Below are 19691 nucleotides of genomic sequence, written 5' to 3'. Positions count from 1 at the left end.
GTATTTTAATCTTAAAAAAGATTAAAATCTGTCAATTTTAGATAAAGTTCATAAAAGAATAGAATTTACCTAGCTTTACATTATTAAAAAACTCTGATAGGATTTTATTCAGATTGTTTAAATTGGTATAAACTATGGTAATGTTGGAAACTCTAAAATGGTGAGGAAAGCTATGTTTTCTACTTTATTTCTGATTGTCATATAACTAGTGATTTACACTGTAACTTTAAATGAGAGCTATTTCAATTTGTTGTGTCAACTCTGTGATATTCATCCACTCATGCATCATCTTGGAAAAAATTTTCCAAATCATTAACATATTCAAATCACATTCCAAGTAGACTGAGCGATGACCACGTAACAATTACATCAAGTTTCGGTATTTTCACACAAAAATGATAAAAACTTTAGTTCAGGAAACTAACTGTGAGGTAAAGGTAGTTTGTTTAGTGTAAGATTATTATTTAATTCAATATGAATCTTTTGGATGCCTCACCTCTAGGAATTTACTGTCTTTCTATTGGGCAGACTAGGCTTGAACACATTACACAATTGGAAGAAAATATAAGTACATGAAATCCAATGTTAAAACATTGATAAAGGTTAGTAATCAGGGTTTTTTATTTAAAAGGGACTATATAATAAAAATATACATATGTACTAAGCACTCACCATGTCTCAAAGGTAAGTCCAACTGAATGGATAATAAATGAAACTAAGTTGCTGCCTTCAGTGAACTCATAGTCTACAGAACTCAGAAGATCAAGAGTTGGTTTTTCCTTTCGCCTTTCCACTCTATGTTATTTATCTATCTCTATCATAGTGATTTTCTAACCGTATTGAATTAATATTCTATAAGTTCTATAGAGAGCTGTAAGCAAAGGGGAGTAGATGGTTAGTTCTGAAGAAAATCAAATTGTATAGGAATTGATATTTCCAGTGCATTTGAAGAATCAGAAGATATATGTAGAGAAGAAGAACAAATTTCCAGGCCAAGTGAATTGAATACTCAAAAGTACTTGGTTGTGAAAGAGCATAGGATATTCAGGTGAGGATGTATTTATGGGGGGTAGGAGCATAGAGGTGAGCCATGTGAGGCTCAGGATATCAATGGGGAACAGTTATGAATTCCAATGCCAATAAGTTCCAATTTTGTTTGCAGGCAACAGGGAGGATCCAATGGAGGATTAAAATAAGAAAGTTATCAGATATGGCAGTGTGGATATTAGATAAGAATGCGAAAATTCTGTTTAGTAGGAGACCAGTTAAAGGCTATTTTTATGATCTTGGTGACAGATTATGAGAGGGCTAAAGTAAGGTAGTGGGCTAGAAGGTACAGCACATAAAATCTTTCCAGGTTATAAACAATAGGATTCTCTTCCTTATTTCTTGCTTTTTGGAAGAATGGAGTGAAGAAGAGATTGTTTTTGAGGCCTAAATCTTGGGTAAGAAAAAAAGACTGGAAATGGAATTTAGAATCACTTCTTAGAATGAGAGTTGTAGTGTGATGATTAAGAATGTGAGGTGTGACTGGAGACAAGGAAGAACCTAATAAATCAGGGCACGTAGAAAAGAAGAAACACCACTATATTTTTGTAAACAATATTCAGATTTTAAACAAACATTGACTATATTTTTAGATTTTTTAAAAATTTTTAAGCAATCTCTACCCCCACCATGGCGCTTGAACCCACAACCCCAAGATCAAGAGTTGCATGCTCTACTGACTGAGCCAGCCAGGCAGCCCATGACTGTATTTTTAAATGGCCAACTATTCTGGTACATTTATATGCCAACTATGAGCCATTCTCAGATGATGTGTTAACATCAATATTGCCTTTAAACTGGTGTTCTAAAATAATTTTGTGACAAGATGGGAAAATACTTTCATTACAAGTGCAGACAAAAACAGATACATTTTAAGGGGAAATTTGTACTAACTACTCACAAATGTTTTCTTTGTGAATGGCTTTTCTAACCTTCCTAAATATTAGCACCAGCAGTACTTAGCTTCTTGGCTCTGTGCCTACATTCTTAGAAGTAAAAAGATGTTTTGAATAAGTTGGTTATTTTAAAGATGATTTTGAAACAGATTCTCTGCATTAAGACACTTTCACTGCTACACACTATTGTATATAAACAAGATGTAGTGTTTATAGGTGATTCCCTCTAATCAGATATCTTATGTCCTTATGATCAGAGTAATAGTAGTTTATGAATATTCTTGACTTGTTCTTTTGAAAATTTAATGTTTTAAATAGAAGTGGTAAGAGAAATTCTTTCTTTAGGTTTAATTATGACAAGGCAGAACTCGCTTAGAAATCTGTGAATAGCATGAAATTTGAGAGGCTATATCTATGGCATCTTGAAGTTCATAATGAATGGAGAATTTCAAATGATGTTAAATAATTTTTTTTTCTTTTTTTATCCCTTGCCTCCCTCCTCCCCTCCTCCTCCTTTCTTCTCTTTTCTCTTTCCTCCCTACCTTCCTCCCTCCCTTCTTTCTTTCCTTCCTTCCTTCCTTCCTTGCTAGATTTTCAAAATAATAATAGTTAGGCAATGAGGCCTACTATTTAGGAATGGGGAACTAAAATTAACAGTCACAGAAATAAAACTTATTTTTTTCTTTCCTAACCTATAACTAATAACTTTAAACTGTGTTCAAACTACAGGTCCAGTTGAATTACCACCTGGTTTCTGAAAGTACTTTGATAGTGAACATAAAGCTCTCCATGGTAGTCTTTGAAAAATTGTGGGAAGATGGCAGAAGTCCAAAAAAGAGCTGTTCTGATACTTTTAAATGGAAGAAAATGATAGAGCTTGGGGATTTCTTTTTTTTTTTTTTTAATTTTTTTTAACGTTTATTTATTTTTGAGACAGAGAGAGACAGAGCATGAATGGGGGAGGGTCAGAGAGAGAGGGAGACACAGAATCCGAAACAGGCTCCAGGCTCTGAGCTGCCAGCACAGAGCCCGACGCGGGGCTAGAACTCACGGACCACAAGATCATGACCTGAGCTGAAGTCGGCTGCCTAACCGACTGAGCCACACAGGCACCCCGAGCTTGGGGATTTCTAACTAGTAAACCTCACATCAATCCTTAGGAAAAATTTCTAGAATATATTATTAAATGGATAGCTTAGGGAAACTTGAGTAAAGTAGTTTCCAGTGAGAATCCAGCATGAGTTCCAAAAGAACCAGTCATGCTAAGTGAATCAGTTTTATTTCCGCTAGTGTTACTAGGTTGGTAGATAAGGGGATGCTATAAACACCATTTGGCTCCAGTGGCCTAGGTATTTGACTAGGTAAGTGACTGCTCGTGACCTACGATTATTGTGAGAGTAGGCTTCACCCCAACCTGATCATCCATTCTTTACTTCTTTATGGATTTTGTTTGTAATAGATGTTTTTTAAAGGTAAGTCCAGGCCACTACATCCATCCTTATAATAATTTCATCTTGTTGATTTGGGGTCTCTTCTTGCAGCTTGTTAAGTAAGTTCATTTGAAGTTTTATTAGCTTTCACCTCCAGCTTTGTGCCTGCCACCTACATATTCAATAATAAGGCTCCTCTTTTAGTGGAACACAAAGCCCCAGATGATTCCTTCTGGCTTATGAATCTATTTGATGGATGAGGTACTGATTGCCTTTCTTCACAGAAAGAACATGATTTGTTTCTTGCAAGTTATGTGACTTTGTGTAAGCTGCTGACTTCTCCAAACTCAGTTATCTCATCTGTAGAATAGGAATAATAGTATTATCTCAGAGTTCTTTTGGGGAGAGAGTAAATTATTGGCATAATATATGCATGCTAGTATATTATAGGAATTTAGTCGATAGGATGGTTATTATTAGATAGGATGTAAAGGTAGAGACAAGTGCCTTCACATGCATTAGGATGTGGGAGCAGAATAGTGAGAAATTATTATATCAGTTAATATTTTGGCTCTGTTAACTATTCAAAATATTCATAGAAATCTAGGAAAATAAAAAAACAGACTTAGTATCTATCCCCAAGCTAATCTAAAGAATATTACCATCTACAAAGCAAATAATAAAAATGCCCATTACAGTCTTCTATTCCAGGTTCCAGGGAAATTCTTTTATGGTCATGATTTAATTTTTAATGTAAACATCTCTTTTCTATAGAGGGAATGTAATTTTTTAATGTTTCTTTATATATATATATATATATATTTTGAGGGGGGAGAGAGAGAGAGAGAGAGAGAGTGAGTGGAGGAGGGGCAGAGAGAGAGGGAGACACAGAATCTGAGCAGGCTCCAGGCTCTGAGCTGTCAGCACAGAGCTGGATGCAGGGCTTGAACTCGTGAACCACAAGATCATGACCTGAGCCGAAGTTGGACACTTAACTGACTGAGCCACCCAGGTGCCCCATATAGAGGGAATATAGACATTCCATCCATGGGTAGATCAGTTGTTAAAATTATATTGTTTCCTGGCGTATCTGAGGAAATTAACCATACCATACACAATTATCATTCTTAATCATATCAATGGCCTTAATTATTAACATTGTATACACTTATTATGGTTTTCATTAATTTCCTTGTTCTTGGAATCAAGACTTCTAGTTGAAGTCTTGTAACTTTTAAATATACATATGAAAATTAATATTAAAACTACATTTAGATTCAAAGGCAAACATTGTTTCGCTTCAACCTAAGAGATGGAGAAAAAGAAAAGTCAAAATGGATGATTATAAGTTATAGATTTCACTTTCAGAAATTAATTTTCACATTTACCAAAATGATATATTCAAGGAGTGACTTGAATACATAAAAGTACATACATACATAATTTTATGTACAATACATACATAAAAGTATGTTTGGACATAAAGATAGGGACTGTAGATTATTATGTCAGATCATAGTGAAGTACATTCATTTTGCCCCATTTCTCTGAATTCTTCATGTATTAGAGAACACTTAATCATCCAAACAGGGTTTTTGGCTTGGCTCACTCAGTTCTACAGCTTCCGTTTTCATCATCCTGTCTGTTAGAGAAGGCGTTTCAGACAGAAGTGCTTGCCCCGAGGCCAAGGAGGTTGTGTGGGCTCAAGTACCTGCACGTTCACCCTCAGTGAAAACACCTTGCTTCTGAAGAAGTTTATAATTAGTAACAGTTTGAAAGCTCTCACTCTAAATGGAGAGAAACCATTTAGGGATTAGTTTGGGTATGTGTAAGAAACAAGGAGGTGATGAAAGATGTTTAGTGCCAAGTTCTGTTACAGGCACCTAATCTGATATTCCTTACATATAAGAAATTGTCTTCTCTTTTTGGTCCTTCCTTTTTCAGTGATGAAACTGACCCATCCCTTTGGAATGGGAAGTTTCTGGAGGGGGATCGGCTTATGAGAAAAGCAGGTTTGGTGTGTGAGATCATATCCTGTACCCAGTAAAGGAGGAGTTTACCCTCACACTCCTTTATTACAAACCAAACCAGTAGTTTTGCATGAAAACAATTTACTTTGCCCTTTGTGGGATTATTAGCCCTTTCTGTCTGTATTTAAGGATGGATACAATATTATCCTGTAAGGATGTTTGTAATAAAATTTGTGCTCTCGGTCATTAGGTAAGTAGTTTTCAAATTGTACAATTTTACCTCCAAGGCAATATGTGGCAATTCCTAGACACATTTTATTATCACACATGGTGGGGAGGGGTTATGTTACTGGCATCTAATGAGTAGAGGCCACAGATGCTACTAAATATTATAGGTTGCATAAGATAGCCCTCTATAGCAAAGATGTATCTGGTCCAAAATATCAATAGTGCGGAGGTTGAGAAATTGCATTAAATAAAAGTGTTTTGGGGATGGATGGTGGGCTATTTATGAGCACAGTCTGATAACAAACTCATAGAGCAGCAAATAACATGAAATCCTTTCCACTTCAGGTGTTTGGTCTCCTGGGGAAGCAAACTAATAGTTTAAGCGATGTACTACAGGCTTTGATAGAGGTATACAAAAGAAACTTTTACTGAGGAAAAAAAAATATTTAGCTTCAACTGAGAAGTTAGGAAGGCCTATCGTTAGTGACATTTTATGATAAAATGTGTGTAATATTTAGCTGCTTTCAGTTGCAAGTAGCAGAAAAATCTGTCAATAAAGGAGATTCACATAACTGGAAAGTCTAGCGGTAAAGTTAGCTTCAGTGTTGGTTTGTTTCAGCAGCTTAGTAATGTCATTATGGAAAGATCTGGTGTAACCTTCTGCCTTCCTGAAGGTCAAACTTCAGTTCAAAACCCATTCTCCTTCATGTTCATAAAATGGCTTCCTAACTACACATCGGTTACAAGAGAAGACAGAATGTTACTTGTAGAATCCCCTGAGAAGAGTCGGGAAATATTTTTCACATAAATCTCACTTTATGTACTACTGTCTCTAATTGCGTCACCTGAACTAGAAACTCCAACTAGGGTGTAAAATCATGCTGATTAGCTAGAGCTGGCCAAACTCATACCGTGGCACCAGGGATGTTGGATATTCAGGGTGGCTATTGAAAGAAACAAAAGAGATGGTAGCAAAGCAACTACAATGACTACTATATGCGGGATGAACTTTCAAGGCAGAATAAACAGCTTGGATAAAGACATATAGGAAAGAAAGAGTGCAGCCTGTTCAAACTGAATCTCGAAAGCAGTTGATATGTGGATGGAATCCAGGAGATATGGTGGGAAGTAGGAAGAAATAAGATTAGAAAGGAAGGCAGTGACAAGTTTATAAAAGCATCTCAGTGCCATGATAAGGACGTTATTCTATAACCAATTCTGACCTGTTAAAGGATTTTAAGCAGAGGAAGGACATGATAGGAATTATGTTTTTAAAAAATTTCTTTGGTGGTATTGAGAAGAATGGAAAGAAATGAAAAGGAAGTTGAAAGTGGAAGCAAAGGGAACCATAATTTGAGACAACTGGCTTAAATCTCCTATTTTATTTGTAATATAGTAACAGTTATACGTTCTTGTTATGATGATTAAATTAGATGTGGAAAATGTGTAACACTTAGCAGATAATCAAAATGTTAGTGATCATTTGTTCACATACTTTTGAGCACTGATTTGGCGTTTCATCTGTACTACTTACTATGTGAAGTAAATTACTATGTGAAATTAATTACCTTAAATGAGCCCATTTCCTCTTTAGTCCACCTTACATGATTATTAGCAGGACTAAGTGACATTATGTTTATAAAAAGGACAGTGTAACTGAAGGAGACCATAATAGCACAAGTCACTATAACTGTAATAAAGGAGATGACGAGGGCGCCTGACTAGCTTAGTTGGTAGAACATGTGACTCTTGATCTTGGCATTGAAAATTCAAGCCCCATGTTGGTTAGAGATTACTTAAACATAAAAGGATGAAGAGAGGTAGGGAAAGTGAAGATATACCTTAGAGAAAGAATCAACAGGGTTTGCTGATTGATATAGCAAGAAACCAGTTATGGCTCCTAGAGTTTTTGGTGTGAGCAACTGGGTAGATTGTGAGAACCAAGTTTTATTTCATGTTTTGAACATTTTAAATTTTAAATGTTGGTAAGATATATAACTTGAGATATGTAAGTTGAGAAGTCAGGGAAGAAAATGGATACACAACTCTAGAGCTTAGTGATGTCTATACCAGGAATATAGATATGGGAGTTGACAACACATCTGTAGTAGTTACACCAAGGGAGCTATGAGATAGGTTATGGAGAATGAGAGTACAGAAAGGGAAGGCACCAACAAGAGTGAAAAACCTGAAGAAGCCTACATTTAGGAGGTTGGTAAGAATGGTGGAATCAGCAAAAGAGACTGAGAAGTAAAAGCAATGAGTTAACAAAAAAATATCAAGAACATGTAAGTTCCTAAGAAGGAAGAAATGATCAGCTGTGTCAAGCTCTGATGAGAGGCTAAGTAAGGTAAACACCAAATTCATTCATTTTAGCAGTATCTGGCCTCTTAACCCTTAACAAAAGCAGTGCCAATGGACTTCTGGAGGTGAATTCTAGACATAAATGGTCTGAGAAGTGAATGAGAAGAAAGGAACTGGATACAATATAAGTATACAATTCCTTTTAAAAAAAATTCTGGAAAGATTGAGAAAGATATCTCTTTTTTCAAAAAAAAAAAAAAATTACCACAAAGGAAAATTCTGAAATAGAGCTGAGAACTGAGATAGAATTTAGGGCAGAATGTAAATACCAGGAAGATTTTATTGTTGCTTTAGGGTAGGAATTCTAAAACATAATTGCCTTTGATGGAAATGATACAGCTGGAGGGAAAGGGGCTAACTGAAGGAGCAAAGACCATAAGCAGTTGTGAATTCTCAGACCAGGGTATAGTGAGAGATAAGTTTTTGAGACGGGGATGGTTGCATTCTCCTTCATAACAGGATGGGAAGAAGGAAGAGGGCACAGAGGCAGAAGGGTTTACAGGTTTAGAGAGGAAAATCAAGGAGTGCTGGTCTGATCAGTTTTAGGTATGGGTTTTTCTTCATTCACCTTGCCTGGCATTTGGGTCTTTTCCAGTTGAAAACCTGTTTTCCTTTTAAAACATTTTTTTAGAGCTGTTTTAAGTTTACAACAAAATTGAGAGGAAAGTAGAGATTTCCCATGTATCTCTTGCAGACACACAGGTCTAGCCTTCCATTATCAACATCATTCACCACAATGGTACCTGTTTTGTTTTTTTGTTTTTTTTTAATCAAAGATGGACCTACATTGACAAATCATAATCACTCACTGTCTATAGTTTACTTTAGGATTCACTGTTTGCGTTGTATATTCTATGGGTTTGGACAAAGTATATAATAACATATATCTGTCATTATATCATACAGGCTATTTTCACTACCCTAAAAATCCTCTGTGCTCTGCCTATTCATCTCTCCCTGCCATACATTGCCCTACTGCCACCCCTGGCAACCATTGATCTTTTTACTGTGTTCATAGTTTTGTCTTTTTCATAATATCACATAGTTGGAATTATGCAGTATGTAACCTTGTCATATTGGCTTCTTTCACTTACTAATATGCATTTAAGTTTCCTTCGTGACTTTCCATGGCTTGATAACTCATTTTTTTAATGCTGAATAATCTTCCATTGTCTGGATGTACCACAGTTGATTTAAGCATTCACCTACTGAAGGACATCTTAATTGCTTCCTAGTGTTGGCAATAATGAATAAAGTTGCTATAAATGTACATGTGCAGCCTTTGGTGTGGACATAAGTTCAGCTCCTGTGGGTGAATTCCAAGGAGCATGCTTGCTGGATCACACAGCAAAAGTATGGTTTGGTTTTGAAAGAAACTGCTAAACTGCCTTCAAAAGCAGCTGTACTGGGGCTCGGTTGGTTAGGTGTTTGAGTTTGGCTCAGGTCATCATCTCACAGTTCATGAGTTCGAGCCCCGCATTGGACTCTGTGCTGACAGCTTGGAGCCTGGAGTCTGCTTCAAATTCTGTGTGTCTCTCTCTGCTCCTCCCCCACTTGTGCTCTGTCTCTTTCCCTCTCTTTCTCTCAAAAATAAGTAAGCTCTAAAAAAAATTAAAACACTTTTTTAGTGTCTGTACCATTTTGCATTCCCATCGGCAATGTATGAGAATTCCTGTTGGTTCACATCCTCACTAGCATTTGCTATTGATATAATGTTCTAGATTTTGGCCATTCTAATAGGTATGTACTGCTATCTCATTGTTTTAATTTGTGTTTTTCTGATGACCTGTGATGTGGACCATCTTTTCATATGCTATATATTTTTTCATGTGCTAATAAATCCTTGTATTATATTATAATAAACTTCTGTTGCATCTCATTTCTAATTCCCTACACACACACACACACACACACACACACACACACACAAATTGTACACATTGTATTTATATATCTGTTTTGGTGAGGTTTCTGTTCAAGTCTTTGGCCCATTTTTTAATTGGGCTATTTGTTTTCTTATTGTTGAGTTTTAAAAGATCTTTTCATATTTTGGTAAGAGTTCTTTATTAGATGTGTTTTGCAAATACTTTCTCCTAATCCATGGCTTATCTTCTAATTCTTTTCATATTGTCAGTTACAGAGCAGAAGTTTTTAATTTTAATGAAGTCCAGCTTCATTATTCAAATATTTCTTTTCTGAATTATGTCTTTGGTGTTGCATATGGCAAGGCATCACCACACCCAAGTTCATAGGTTTTTTTCCTGTTATCTTCCAGGAATTTTATAGTTTTGTGTTTTACAGTTAGATATAATCCATTTTGAGTTAATTTTTGTGAAGGGTATAAGGTCTGTATGTAGATTTGCTTTTTTTTTTTTTTAATGTGGATGACCACCATTTGTTGAAGAATCTATCCTTGTTCCATTGTATTGCCTTTGCTCCTTTTTCAAAGATCAGTTGACTTTATCTATGTGGATCTACTCTGGGCTTTCTATTCTGTTCTGTTGATGTATTTGGGTATTATTTTTCCAGTGCCACACTGTCATGATTATTGTAGCTTTATTTGTCTCATTTTCATACTGTTTGTTGTAGAAATGAAAAAAGATAACAATTTTTCCTTCAGTGCTTCCTTCACTAGTGTTTTTGAAGTGAGAAAGTAAAACTTCCTAATTATTATAATTGTAACTGTATCTTCTTATAATGTTTTCTGTTTATAGTCCATTTTACCTAGAGGAGAACAGGTTTTTGTTAGTGCTTGTTTTTTCCATCTTTCCTTAAATATTATTGTATTTTTTACCTATTTCTCTTACCCAGACTAAATTCTCAGATATTGTTAAGTTTGTATGTGTGAGAGCTTTGGTTCATCTATTTCCAATAAAATTGATATGTCAGTCTAGAATATACTAAAGTCATGGATAAAAACAGCAAACCTGGATTAGATACATGGATTTAATTATTGGTTCTGCCCCTATCCAGCTGAAAGGATATTACATTATATTTTTCTATAGAACTTGTATGTTATTTTGAATTGGGTATGACCCTTGTTGCCAATAAATCCTTGTATTATTTTATAATAAACTTCTGTTGCATCCCATTTCTAATTCCCTTCTTTCTAGCTCAGTGACTTACCCCATTGAAAATAGAATCTAATATCTATTTTAACTGTTGTTTCCATTTAGAAAACATTCCTCATTATCTGGAGATTATTAGAACCAGGTTAATATTTCAAAAACTAAGGAAATGATGATCAAAAGCAGTACCATATTGGGTTTCTTGTAAATATTGTTACTTATTTTTACATAATAACACCACTTTCTGTACAACAGTTTGTCTTTCAAGAAACATTTTTTTTTAGCATGCTCATTTATTTATTTTGAGAGAGAGAAAGAGACATTAATGTTCTTTAGACATTAATTAATAAACATGTTCTTCAACACCAGTCTAGAACTTTGGAAGAAAATTTGCATAATTTTTGGAGTGAATTCTGCTTTAATCTAATCTGAAATACAAGGGATGCAAATAGGGCATTACTATTTTATAGCTATGAAAGCAGTTGGAGAGCTATCTAGAGAGAAATGATTTCGTCACAACCAGAACTAGGTAAGTTCCCTGGGTCCAAGCAGCACTGGTCTGGAATAGAGATCCAGAGAGACCAGGGCTGAGTTTTCACTCCACTGCTTTCTGTGTGATCTTGAGTGGCTCACTTAACATGTCTGAATTTGAATGGTATTTTCTGAAAAGCAGAGATCATAGTGTCTGTCTTGGTCAGTAATTGTAAGCATTAGCAATGAAACACTAGCCTGAGAAATTCATAGTAAACGCAGAATAAATAGTAACCATTATAACTAACACTCCTATTACTATTAATCCAACTGCTGCTTCTATTAATTGGCATTTCAGGATATTTTGGTTAAAATGCATATTAAAGAACTTTTCATGGGGCACCTGGGTGGCTCAGTTGGTTGAGTGTCCGACTCTTGATTTCATCTCAGGTCATGATCCTAGGGTCTTAGGATGAGCCCTGCTTCAGGTTCTGTGATGAACGAGGAGCCTGCTTAAGAGTCTCTCTCTCTCCCTCTGCCCTTTCCCCTTGCTTGTGTTCTCTCTCTCGCTCTCTCTCTCTAAAATAAAAAAAGGGGAGTCTTTCATGTTGATGATGACTGTAAGCATATTTCTAGATGTTACTTATCCATGAGAAAGACACGTCATTTTGTCTTCTAACTGATGCGATAAACTGTGAGCAAAAAGCTTAAAAAAACCTATCTTTGTAGCTAAAAACTGTCTTAAAAGCAGTGATTCTGTATTTGTACTTCCCAATTCCCCATAATTATTGTTATATACTATAGAGATGTAATATTGTACAAAGCATGGGTCTTTATTCTTTTAAATGCGTCTCTGGTTCAAATGCTTTAAGCAAGAAACACTAAAAAACCAGTGCTGATTCTTATTCTCTTTTAATATTTATATGTCACCGTTTGGAGTCAGTTTTGGTTGCCTAGTAGATTAGATCGCCATTTAATGTAAATGCATAAAATATGACTAATAAACTGACTAGACTCTAGTGAAAGCTAAAGTAGCAATTTGAGCTAGTTAAAACACTTTCCTCCCAGGATTCATAAGTTATTATTTAAGCAATGAGCCTTTAATTTATTTTTCCTCCTATCTGGAAGGTTCTCTTCTGTACCCAGTTAACCTCTGTTTCTCTTCAAGATCCCAGCTCAGATGCCACTTCCTTAAGGAACACTTAGCTGACCCTCCTCAGGCTAAGACAGTTTCCTTGTTAGGCTTTCTCATAGTATCGCATGTCTTTTCTAAGACACCTGGTAACTATTTGATTACTTGGTTGATTCCTGCCTCTTTGCTAGAACAAATGCTCCACCAAGGCAGAGATTATCTTTCTTGACAAACAGTACATGATAAATAATATTTTTAAATATATAAATGGCATTTGACCCTTACACTGAAGCCAGGTATCTCTAATAAAAACTGTAGCATTAATCTTGGCCTCCAGAAAGATCTTCTTACTAATGACGGTTCTTTATTTTAAATGTGTCCCATTAGATTAGGGCTCACAGGACCAAGCCTTGGAAAGCAGAAATACAGGAATCCTCTTGGTGGTTGGGAATTATACTCTGAATTCAGAATCAGTGAATGTACGTCGCCCACCTCATTCCACACTAAATATATAACCTCTAAAGCCACACTAGATATGAAGTAAGGGGGGAGAACACCTCAGAAAAAATATTTTTCTGAGACACACATATAAAATACGTTCCAATATTTGGGTCATTAGTAATTTTTGTTGTCACTGTTGAGGTTGTGTTATTAGTCACTGTGATGCTTACTAAAAGAAATGTATTCCACCAACAAGGATTTGGCCCTTTGTTTTCTCTTATTTATTTATTTTAAGTTTATGTATTTATTTTGCATGCATGAGTGAGGGAGGGTCAGAGAGAGAGAGGGAGAGAGAGAATCTCAAGCAGGCTCCACTCTCAGAGTAGAGCCCGATGCGGGGCTCAGTTCCACAACTGTGAGATCATGACTTGAGCTGAAACCAAGAGTGAGCTGCTAAACCAACTGAGCTAACCAGGAGCCCTTGGTCCTGTGTCTTCTAATACACTGGGATAAATTTTAGGGGAGCCTGGGTGGCTCAATCTGTTAAGCATTCAACTCTTGATTTTGGCTCAGGTCATGATCTGCCGGTCTTCAAGTTTGAGCCCCACATCAGGCTCCATGCTGACAGAGTGGAGCCTTCTTGGGATTCTCTCTGTCCCTCTCCTGATGTCTCTCTCTCTTTGTCAAAAATAAATAAATAAACATTAAAAAAATAATATAGTCAGACACATTTTAAAATTAAAAAATTGCTATGAGAAATAATTTCTCATAAACCCCTTCTAGGTTAAAGAAGAAAACATAAATCAAGACAGATAAATGAGTAAGTGAATCATTGTATTACCAAAGAATAATTATTATGTACATATTAACATGGTGTTGTCAACGAATGTTCATTGACATGAAAAATATAATGTTAAATGAGAATAATTAGGTTGAAGGTGGCTGGGTGACTCATTTGGTTAAATATCTGACTCTTGATTTTGGCTCAGGTCATGATCTCATGGTTTGTGAGTTCGAGTCTGTGTTGGGCTCTGTGCTGGCAGTATGGACCCTGCTTGGGATATTCTCTCTCTCCTCTCTTTATGCCTCTACCCCGCTTATGCTCACTCTCTCTCAAAATAAATAAATAAACTTAAAATAATAATAAAAATAATAATTAGGTTGTAAATTTAATATCCTATAAAATGTCAATCTTGTCAAATACATATTACAATGATTAAGAAAGACTGACAAGTAATGTTATTATTGGTTACTATTTTCTTCTTTATACCTTTCTATAGTTGCCAAATTTATTAAATTAGCAACTAATGCACTTTAAAGCATATATAAAATAATGAATATTATTAACCTCTATTTCAGAAAGTCTTCCTCAGTTCATCTCAACACAATAAAAGTGAATTAACTTCTTAAACCTTTTCCCATCCTTACCCCACAACTACTTCCCCCACATAGACTGCTCTTTATTCATGATCTATAAAATTCATCATTTCAAAAGTTACTATTAACTTTCCAAATGATATCCTTTAAAATAATAATGATACTTAACTTCATAACTAAGATCCCCTCATATTTTTAGCAATGGCATAGAGTATGGAAGATCAATGTTAGATTTTGTCATAGAAAAATCTTCCACAAAATAATTCATAATCTTTATAAGTGTTATCTGACATCTTAAAGTACTTATGATTTAGTTTCCTTAACCACTGAAGTCTAACCAGGAAGTTCAATAGTTTGCCACTGCATTTGCAATAAAATGCAAGTTCCTTACAATAACCTGTCTCTGCCTTCCTTGAAGACTCATTTCATACCCCTCTCCTTTTCGCTCCTGGTACTAGTTACCCTAGACTCTCTTCTGATCCTAAAATGGACTCAAATTATTTTGCTTCTTGAGGTCTTAGGATTTGCTGTTCCCGATAAACAGTACCCTTTTATGCAGGTTTTTTCACATAGCTGGAGCTGTGCTGATATTCAAACATCACCTCTTACAGAGATTGCCTGTAATACATATCTTATTTGTTTCTTTCTTAGCTATTAATATTTTGCTTAAATTTGGTACTGGTTTACACATTTAGCTGCTTGGTCTCCTCAATGGAAAGTGAGCTCTGTGAGAAAAGTGAATTTGTCTCTCTTGTTCATCTCTTTTTCCATAGTGGCAAGAATATTTGTTTATATATATTTGAATATATAAATAAAGATAAATTGTTTTCCCATTCATTCCCCTGCCCTCTAACACCCAGATTATAAAGAATTTGAATATAAAAAGTTGTTAGATTCAGATACAGATGAAGTTTAAATAGTTCCTGAAGTTTAGCCAAAGAATTTTCAGTTTCAAAAAGAATAAAACTGGATCAAAGTTCTCATAAAATAAATATAGGAGACAGATAAAATCTAACCATTAAAGCATATTTCCAAAGGTATTAGAAAGTCACCGGATTCCTTAAGAACCCTAATAACTATTATAACAAATTTTTGCAAATAATTTTATACTCTTTTATTACAGAGCCACATGGATAGATTATAGCAATAATTTTTTTCTTTATTGATTGAAACTATATTCATATTTAGAAATACTTCCTCCCTGCATTCTACATGTGTTTCTTTGTCTCACAATATCTACATGGACATGATTTACACCTATGCTGATGACTTATTTATGGCTCCTGTTTGGATATATCCTTTATTTTTCAGCTACATGGGTTTTTTCCATCACAATGGAAGCATTTGGTATTTTCCAATCTTTAATCTTCAAACATTTCTCTTTAAATTTCTCACAATTGCATAATTACATTGTGGGATGGCCCCATGACTCCATTTTATTGACACAGTAGAAAACACCTGACAAGGAGTATTCTCCGGGTCACTAAGATCCTTCTCTATGCTCGGTGACTCACAAGTAACATTTCAGACCCAAATACCAGTAAAGGAGAAGCTACCCAACCTGACTATAAAATTGTATTGCAGCTGTCTGCAATTGTCTTGGCTAAATTCCATTTTCCTTTTTATGCAAAATACATTAATTCTTAGTTTCCTATGACACTGCAGGTTTTGTGTCAACATGCTTTATAACATGATGACTTAATATATGTTGAAATACCTGTATGCCTAACTCTTTAACAGAGATCACCTTCCATGTTAACTATTCAAAAAGTTAAAAACAACAACAATACCTTTTTAGCGTGTCAATATTGGAAATTCCCATCAGAATTGGGAGTCTAATGAGAAACCAAGATGTAGCAGATGATTCTGTTGCCCCTGCCTTGCCCTATAAAAAATAATTTATACCATGAATGTCTTTTTGTTCTTTAGCAGAAATCAACATAATAAAGATTCAGTAAAGTTTCAAAGTTTGGACAATAAAATCTTTGTCCAAAACAGAAGTGAACTTGGCATTCTTATAAATAAATCTACCAAGATACATTTTTAACCCTTAAGCCTGAAAACTAGTTTAATATTCTTTTGTTAAATTACATCACACTTCTCCAAAATCCCTAGTTGCCCCAGAAATAAGACAAAGATAGGAAAGTACCCAGAACTTTAAATAAGGTAGGATTTATTAAAGAGTCTGGCAACAAGTTGATTAAACATGATGACACTGACCTTGGCCTAGAGTAAACACATTAAACTTCCCAAGCCTGTTGGAAATTGCCTAGGGAACCCAAGCCTCTTACCCTAAATTTGAGGAATATCCAGAGATTGAAGAGCATAAAAGGACTTGTGCCTCAATAGAAATAATTATAAAGATAACATAAAATGGTAGCTGGAAAAACAGTGAGTTCAAATATCATTAGAAATGAATCAGTTTAGAATGTGAACAATTTCCTGGTGTTTATAGAGAAATATTTCTCTAAAGCCCTTGGAACATAAATATGTATTGTGACTCTCCAGGACAGGGCTGTAGTAAACTGATTTTTAGAAATGTGAATGACCATGGAACAATTTTGTCCCAGGACATTTCATGGGACTAATGCTTCAATGCATACCACTTAGTAAATCCTGCTGTACTATCAACTTTTGCTTATTCAGGTACTGATTGGCTAACTTTTAAGATAGCCTCTTTTTGATTATTGTCTATTTTATGTTGCTAATCATGCCAATAAGTCATTTCAACTAAATTATAGTTAGGGAAAGGAAGAGATAAAATATAAAGCAGCATGTCTTGCTAATTATTTATAGCTCTAGGTTTTGATTTTAACTTGGTGAATGGGACACTTATTTGAATGGCTGATTAGAAACTAGCCCTCCTCTTTCTAGCAATTTTTCTTTTTTTTCCTTCAAAATGGTTTATTTTTTATACATATAACTTATTGTCAAATTGGCTTACATACAACACCCAGTGCTCACCCCAACAAATGCCCTCCTCAATGCCCATCACCTATTTTCCCCTCTCCCCTGCAAGCCTAGCAATTTTTCATTCTCTCTCTCTCTCTCTTTCCCTCTGTCTGTCTGTGTCTCTCCCTCTCTCTCTTTGTCTCTCTCTCTTTTTTAGAATTACCCCTCTCTTCTCCATTACAGCATGGGAGTTGTGCTCTTTCTACAGTAAGATCCTGCTTCCTGGCCATAGTTGTTAGATTGTAGGTGGCCACTTGACCCAACATGGGTCAAAAAGGTTTACATATACAATAGGCAGCCAGATGTATAGTAATAAATATTATCCTTGTTATAAAAATGATCAGGACAAGAAGTAGAGACATGGAAATTATCACCCTCAACTGAGAAAGAAAGCAGAAAGAAAATCAAGAGAGAATGACTTTGACAGAGATAAGGGAAAACAACATTTCAATGAGGTGGGGTCAAATATACAACAGTGAAGTCAAGCCAAATGAAAACTGAAATTCACAGTGGTTGGGAAAGACACAATAGACATGCAATGCTAGCATTAGAGCATTCTATAGATAATTTTCCGATTTCTTTGAAGCAAAAAATCTTAGTTTGTGGAGCCTATCTCCTGGCTTCTCCATAGGATTTCCAAAAATCCCATATTGGCTTGTCAGTAAGACGGGGTTGGAAATACCCAAGGAGTCTATTTACATAAGTGACTGTTAGACCATCAGGAACAGAATTCATTCTAAAAGAAGGATGAGTCAGTCCCAAGTCAGAGGGTCAGTGTTCCAATGGCAAGGTAATTCTGAGTAAAGCTGGGGATGTGTCGCTGAGCTTGTCCTTTTATTTAACCCCCGCCCCCAGAAACCTGTGTGAGAGCCCTAAAAGAAGAGATAATAAAAATAAGAGATATGTTTAAGAACTTGAGGGGACAAGGAAACAGTTCTTTGTATCCTGTGTAAAAGAGTGTAGCAAAGCTGTGGAATAAGGGAAATGTTCCCTTGTGGCTGCTTTTGGAGCAGGTTGAGTTACGGACCAGGCACAATACCCGGAAAAGAGAAGATGCAGGAGAGAATATAAGCAACCAGAGACAACAGAAACCAAGAAGAGGAAGGAACAGCTTGTGGTATCTGTGCTAGCTATGAAGCACGAATGTGACAAACTCAGATGCTTCGAAGCATGAGTTAGGAAAATCTGGAGTTCCTGCATTTGTGGCTGAGAGACAGAGGCACAAAAATACTATTTCATTCCTATTTTTATGGTCTCTTTGTTTAATCTGGGAAAATGCTCCACTTGCTCTCTTTTAAAACTCTACGCGTATAATTATCATCATAGAATCAACTTAAATGACAAAAAAAGAAGAGAACTTTACCACTTCCACTTCACCCAAATCAAGACTCAGTTGATGTATTCTCTGAAAATTCTAAGGAAATTACACTCTGATAAAAAAAAAAATTACTCACGTTGATGTACTTTATTTCAGTGTTGCACTGCTGCAAGTTTTATCTTCTCATTTAGCAGGTCCTTCAGAGCCTTTAGTGTTAAATCACATTGTCCCTTAGGTGTCCCTATGGCTAGTATTCTGGAAACAAATATTCAGTTCACATATTAAAGAATTTGTTATGTGTCAGTAACTTTTAAAGAGCTTTACACATATTGTCTGATTAATACCTTCAACAGCTCTGAAAAGAATGCATTGTTACATCCGTGTTAGAGATTGAGGATTAAAAAGTGAAAGTTTTACCCAGTGCCATGAAGTTAATAAATAGCAGAGCAGAAATTTAAGCCGAATTCATGTAGCCCTTCATTGCTTTGCTACACTGCAAAGACGAGTCATTAAACGTGCCTCAGCTAAGTCAGAATTTCAATGTTGCTACACATTTTACTTTTTCACTGCTCTGAGATAAAATGCTTGATCATTCCCATTTATTGGAAGTATGAGATTCTCCACTTTATTCAAGGACACTGCTTGGGAGATATTTCCACCGTTGAACCAGAACTGTGTCCCTTTCACTTTGTCCTATTTCATGATAGCCTGAAATTTATCCTGTAATATCTGCATCTAAGCATTATTCACTGGGAGCTTTTTCTGAAGAAATCCTGAACTATGAATATTATTATGAGTTTTCTCATTTCCTCTCATGTTGCTTTTCAACAAGTTAGAGATAATATTATAATAATCGGTAATTGCAGGGCTTTGGATAAACCTCATGGCTATTATACCAACACCACTCTAATAATATGTTTACATAATATAATGCATTTTTATTTTTGTGTAAAGAGAATTTTACTCTTCACACTATTCTATTTCTTCTCATTTTATG

General features: G+C 35.4%; 1 long non-coding RNA gene across 2 annotated transcripts in view; it reads right to left on the bottom strand.

Annotated features, from left to right (window-relative positions):
- The window catches only part of LOC131495759 (uncharacterized), a 38708-nt gene extending 19600 nt beyond the window's left edge, over positions 1-19108 (bottom strand). Inside the window, exons 1-3 of one of the 2 annotated variants that reach the window (XR_009254100.1) lie at positions 19039-19108; positions 18831-18949; positions 16215-16309 (exon numbers count right to left, since the gene is read on the bottom strand). This is a non-coding gene — a long non-coding RNA (uncharacterized LOC131495759). The other variant, XR_009254099.1, reaches the window with a different exon arrangement.
- Positions 19109-19691: the final 583 nt, after the last annotated feature.

This window comes from Neofelis nebulosa, chromosome 15 (genome assembly GCF_028018385.1).
Source record: "Neofelis nebulosa isolate mNeoNeb1 chromosome 15, mNeoNeb1.pri, whole genome shotgun sequence".
NCBI classification, from domain to species: domain Eukaryota; kingdom Metazoa; phylum Chordata; class Mammalia; order Carnivora; family Felidae; genus Neofelis; species Neofelis nebulosa.
Note: the sequence above shows the minus strand (reverse complement) of the source record. Positions and strands in the feature narration are given on the sequence as shown.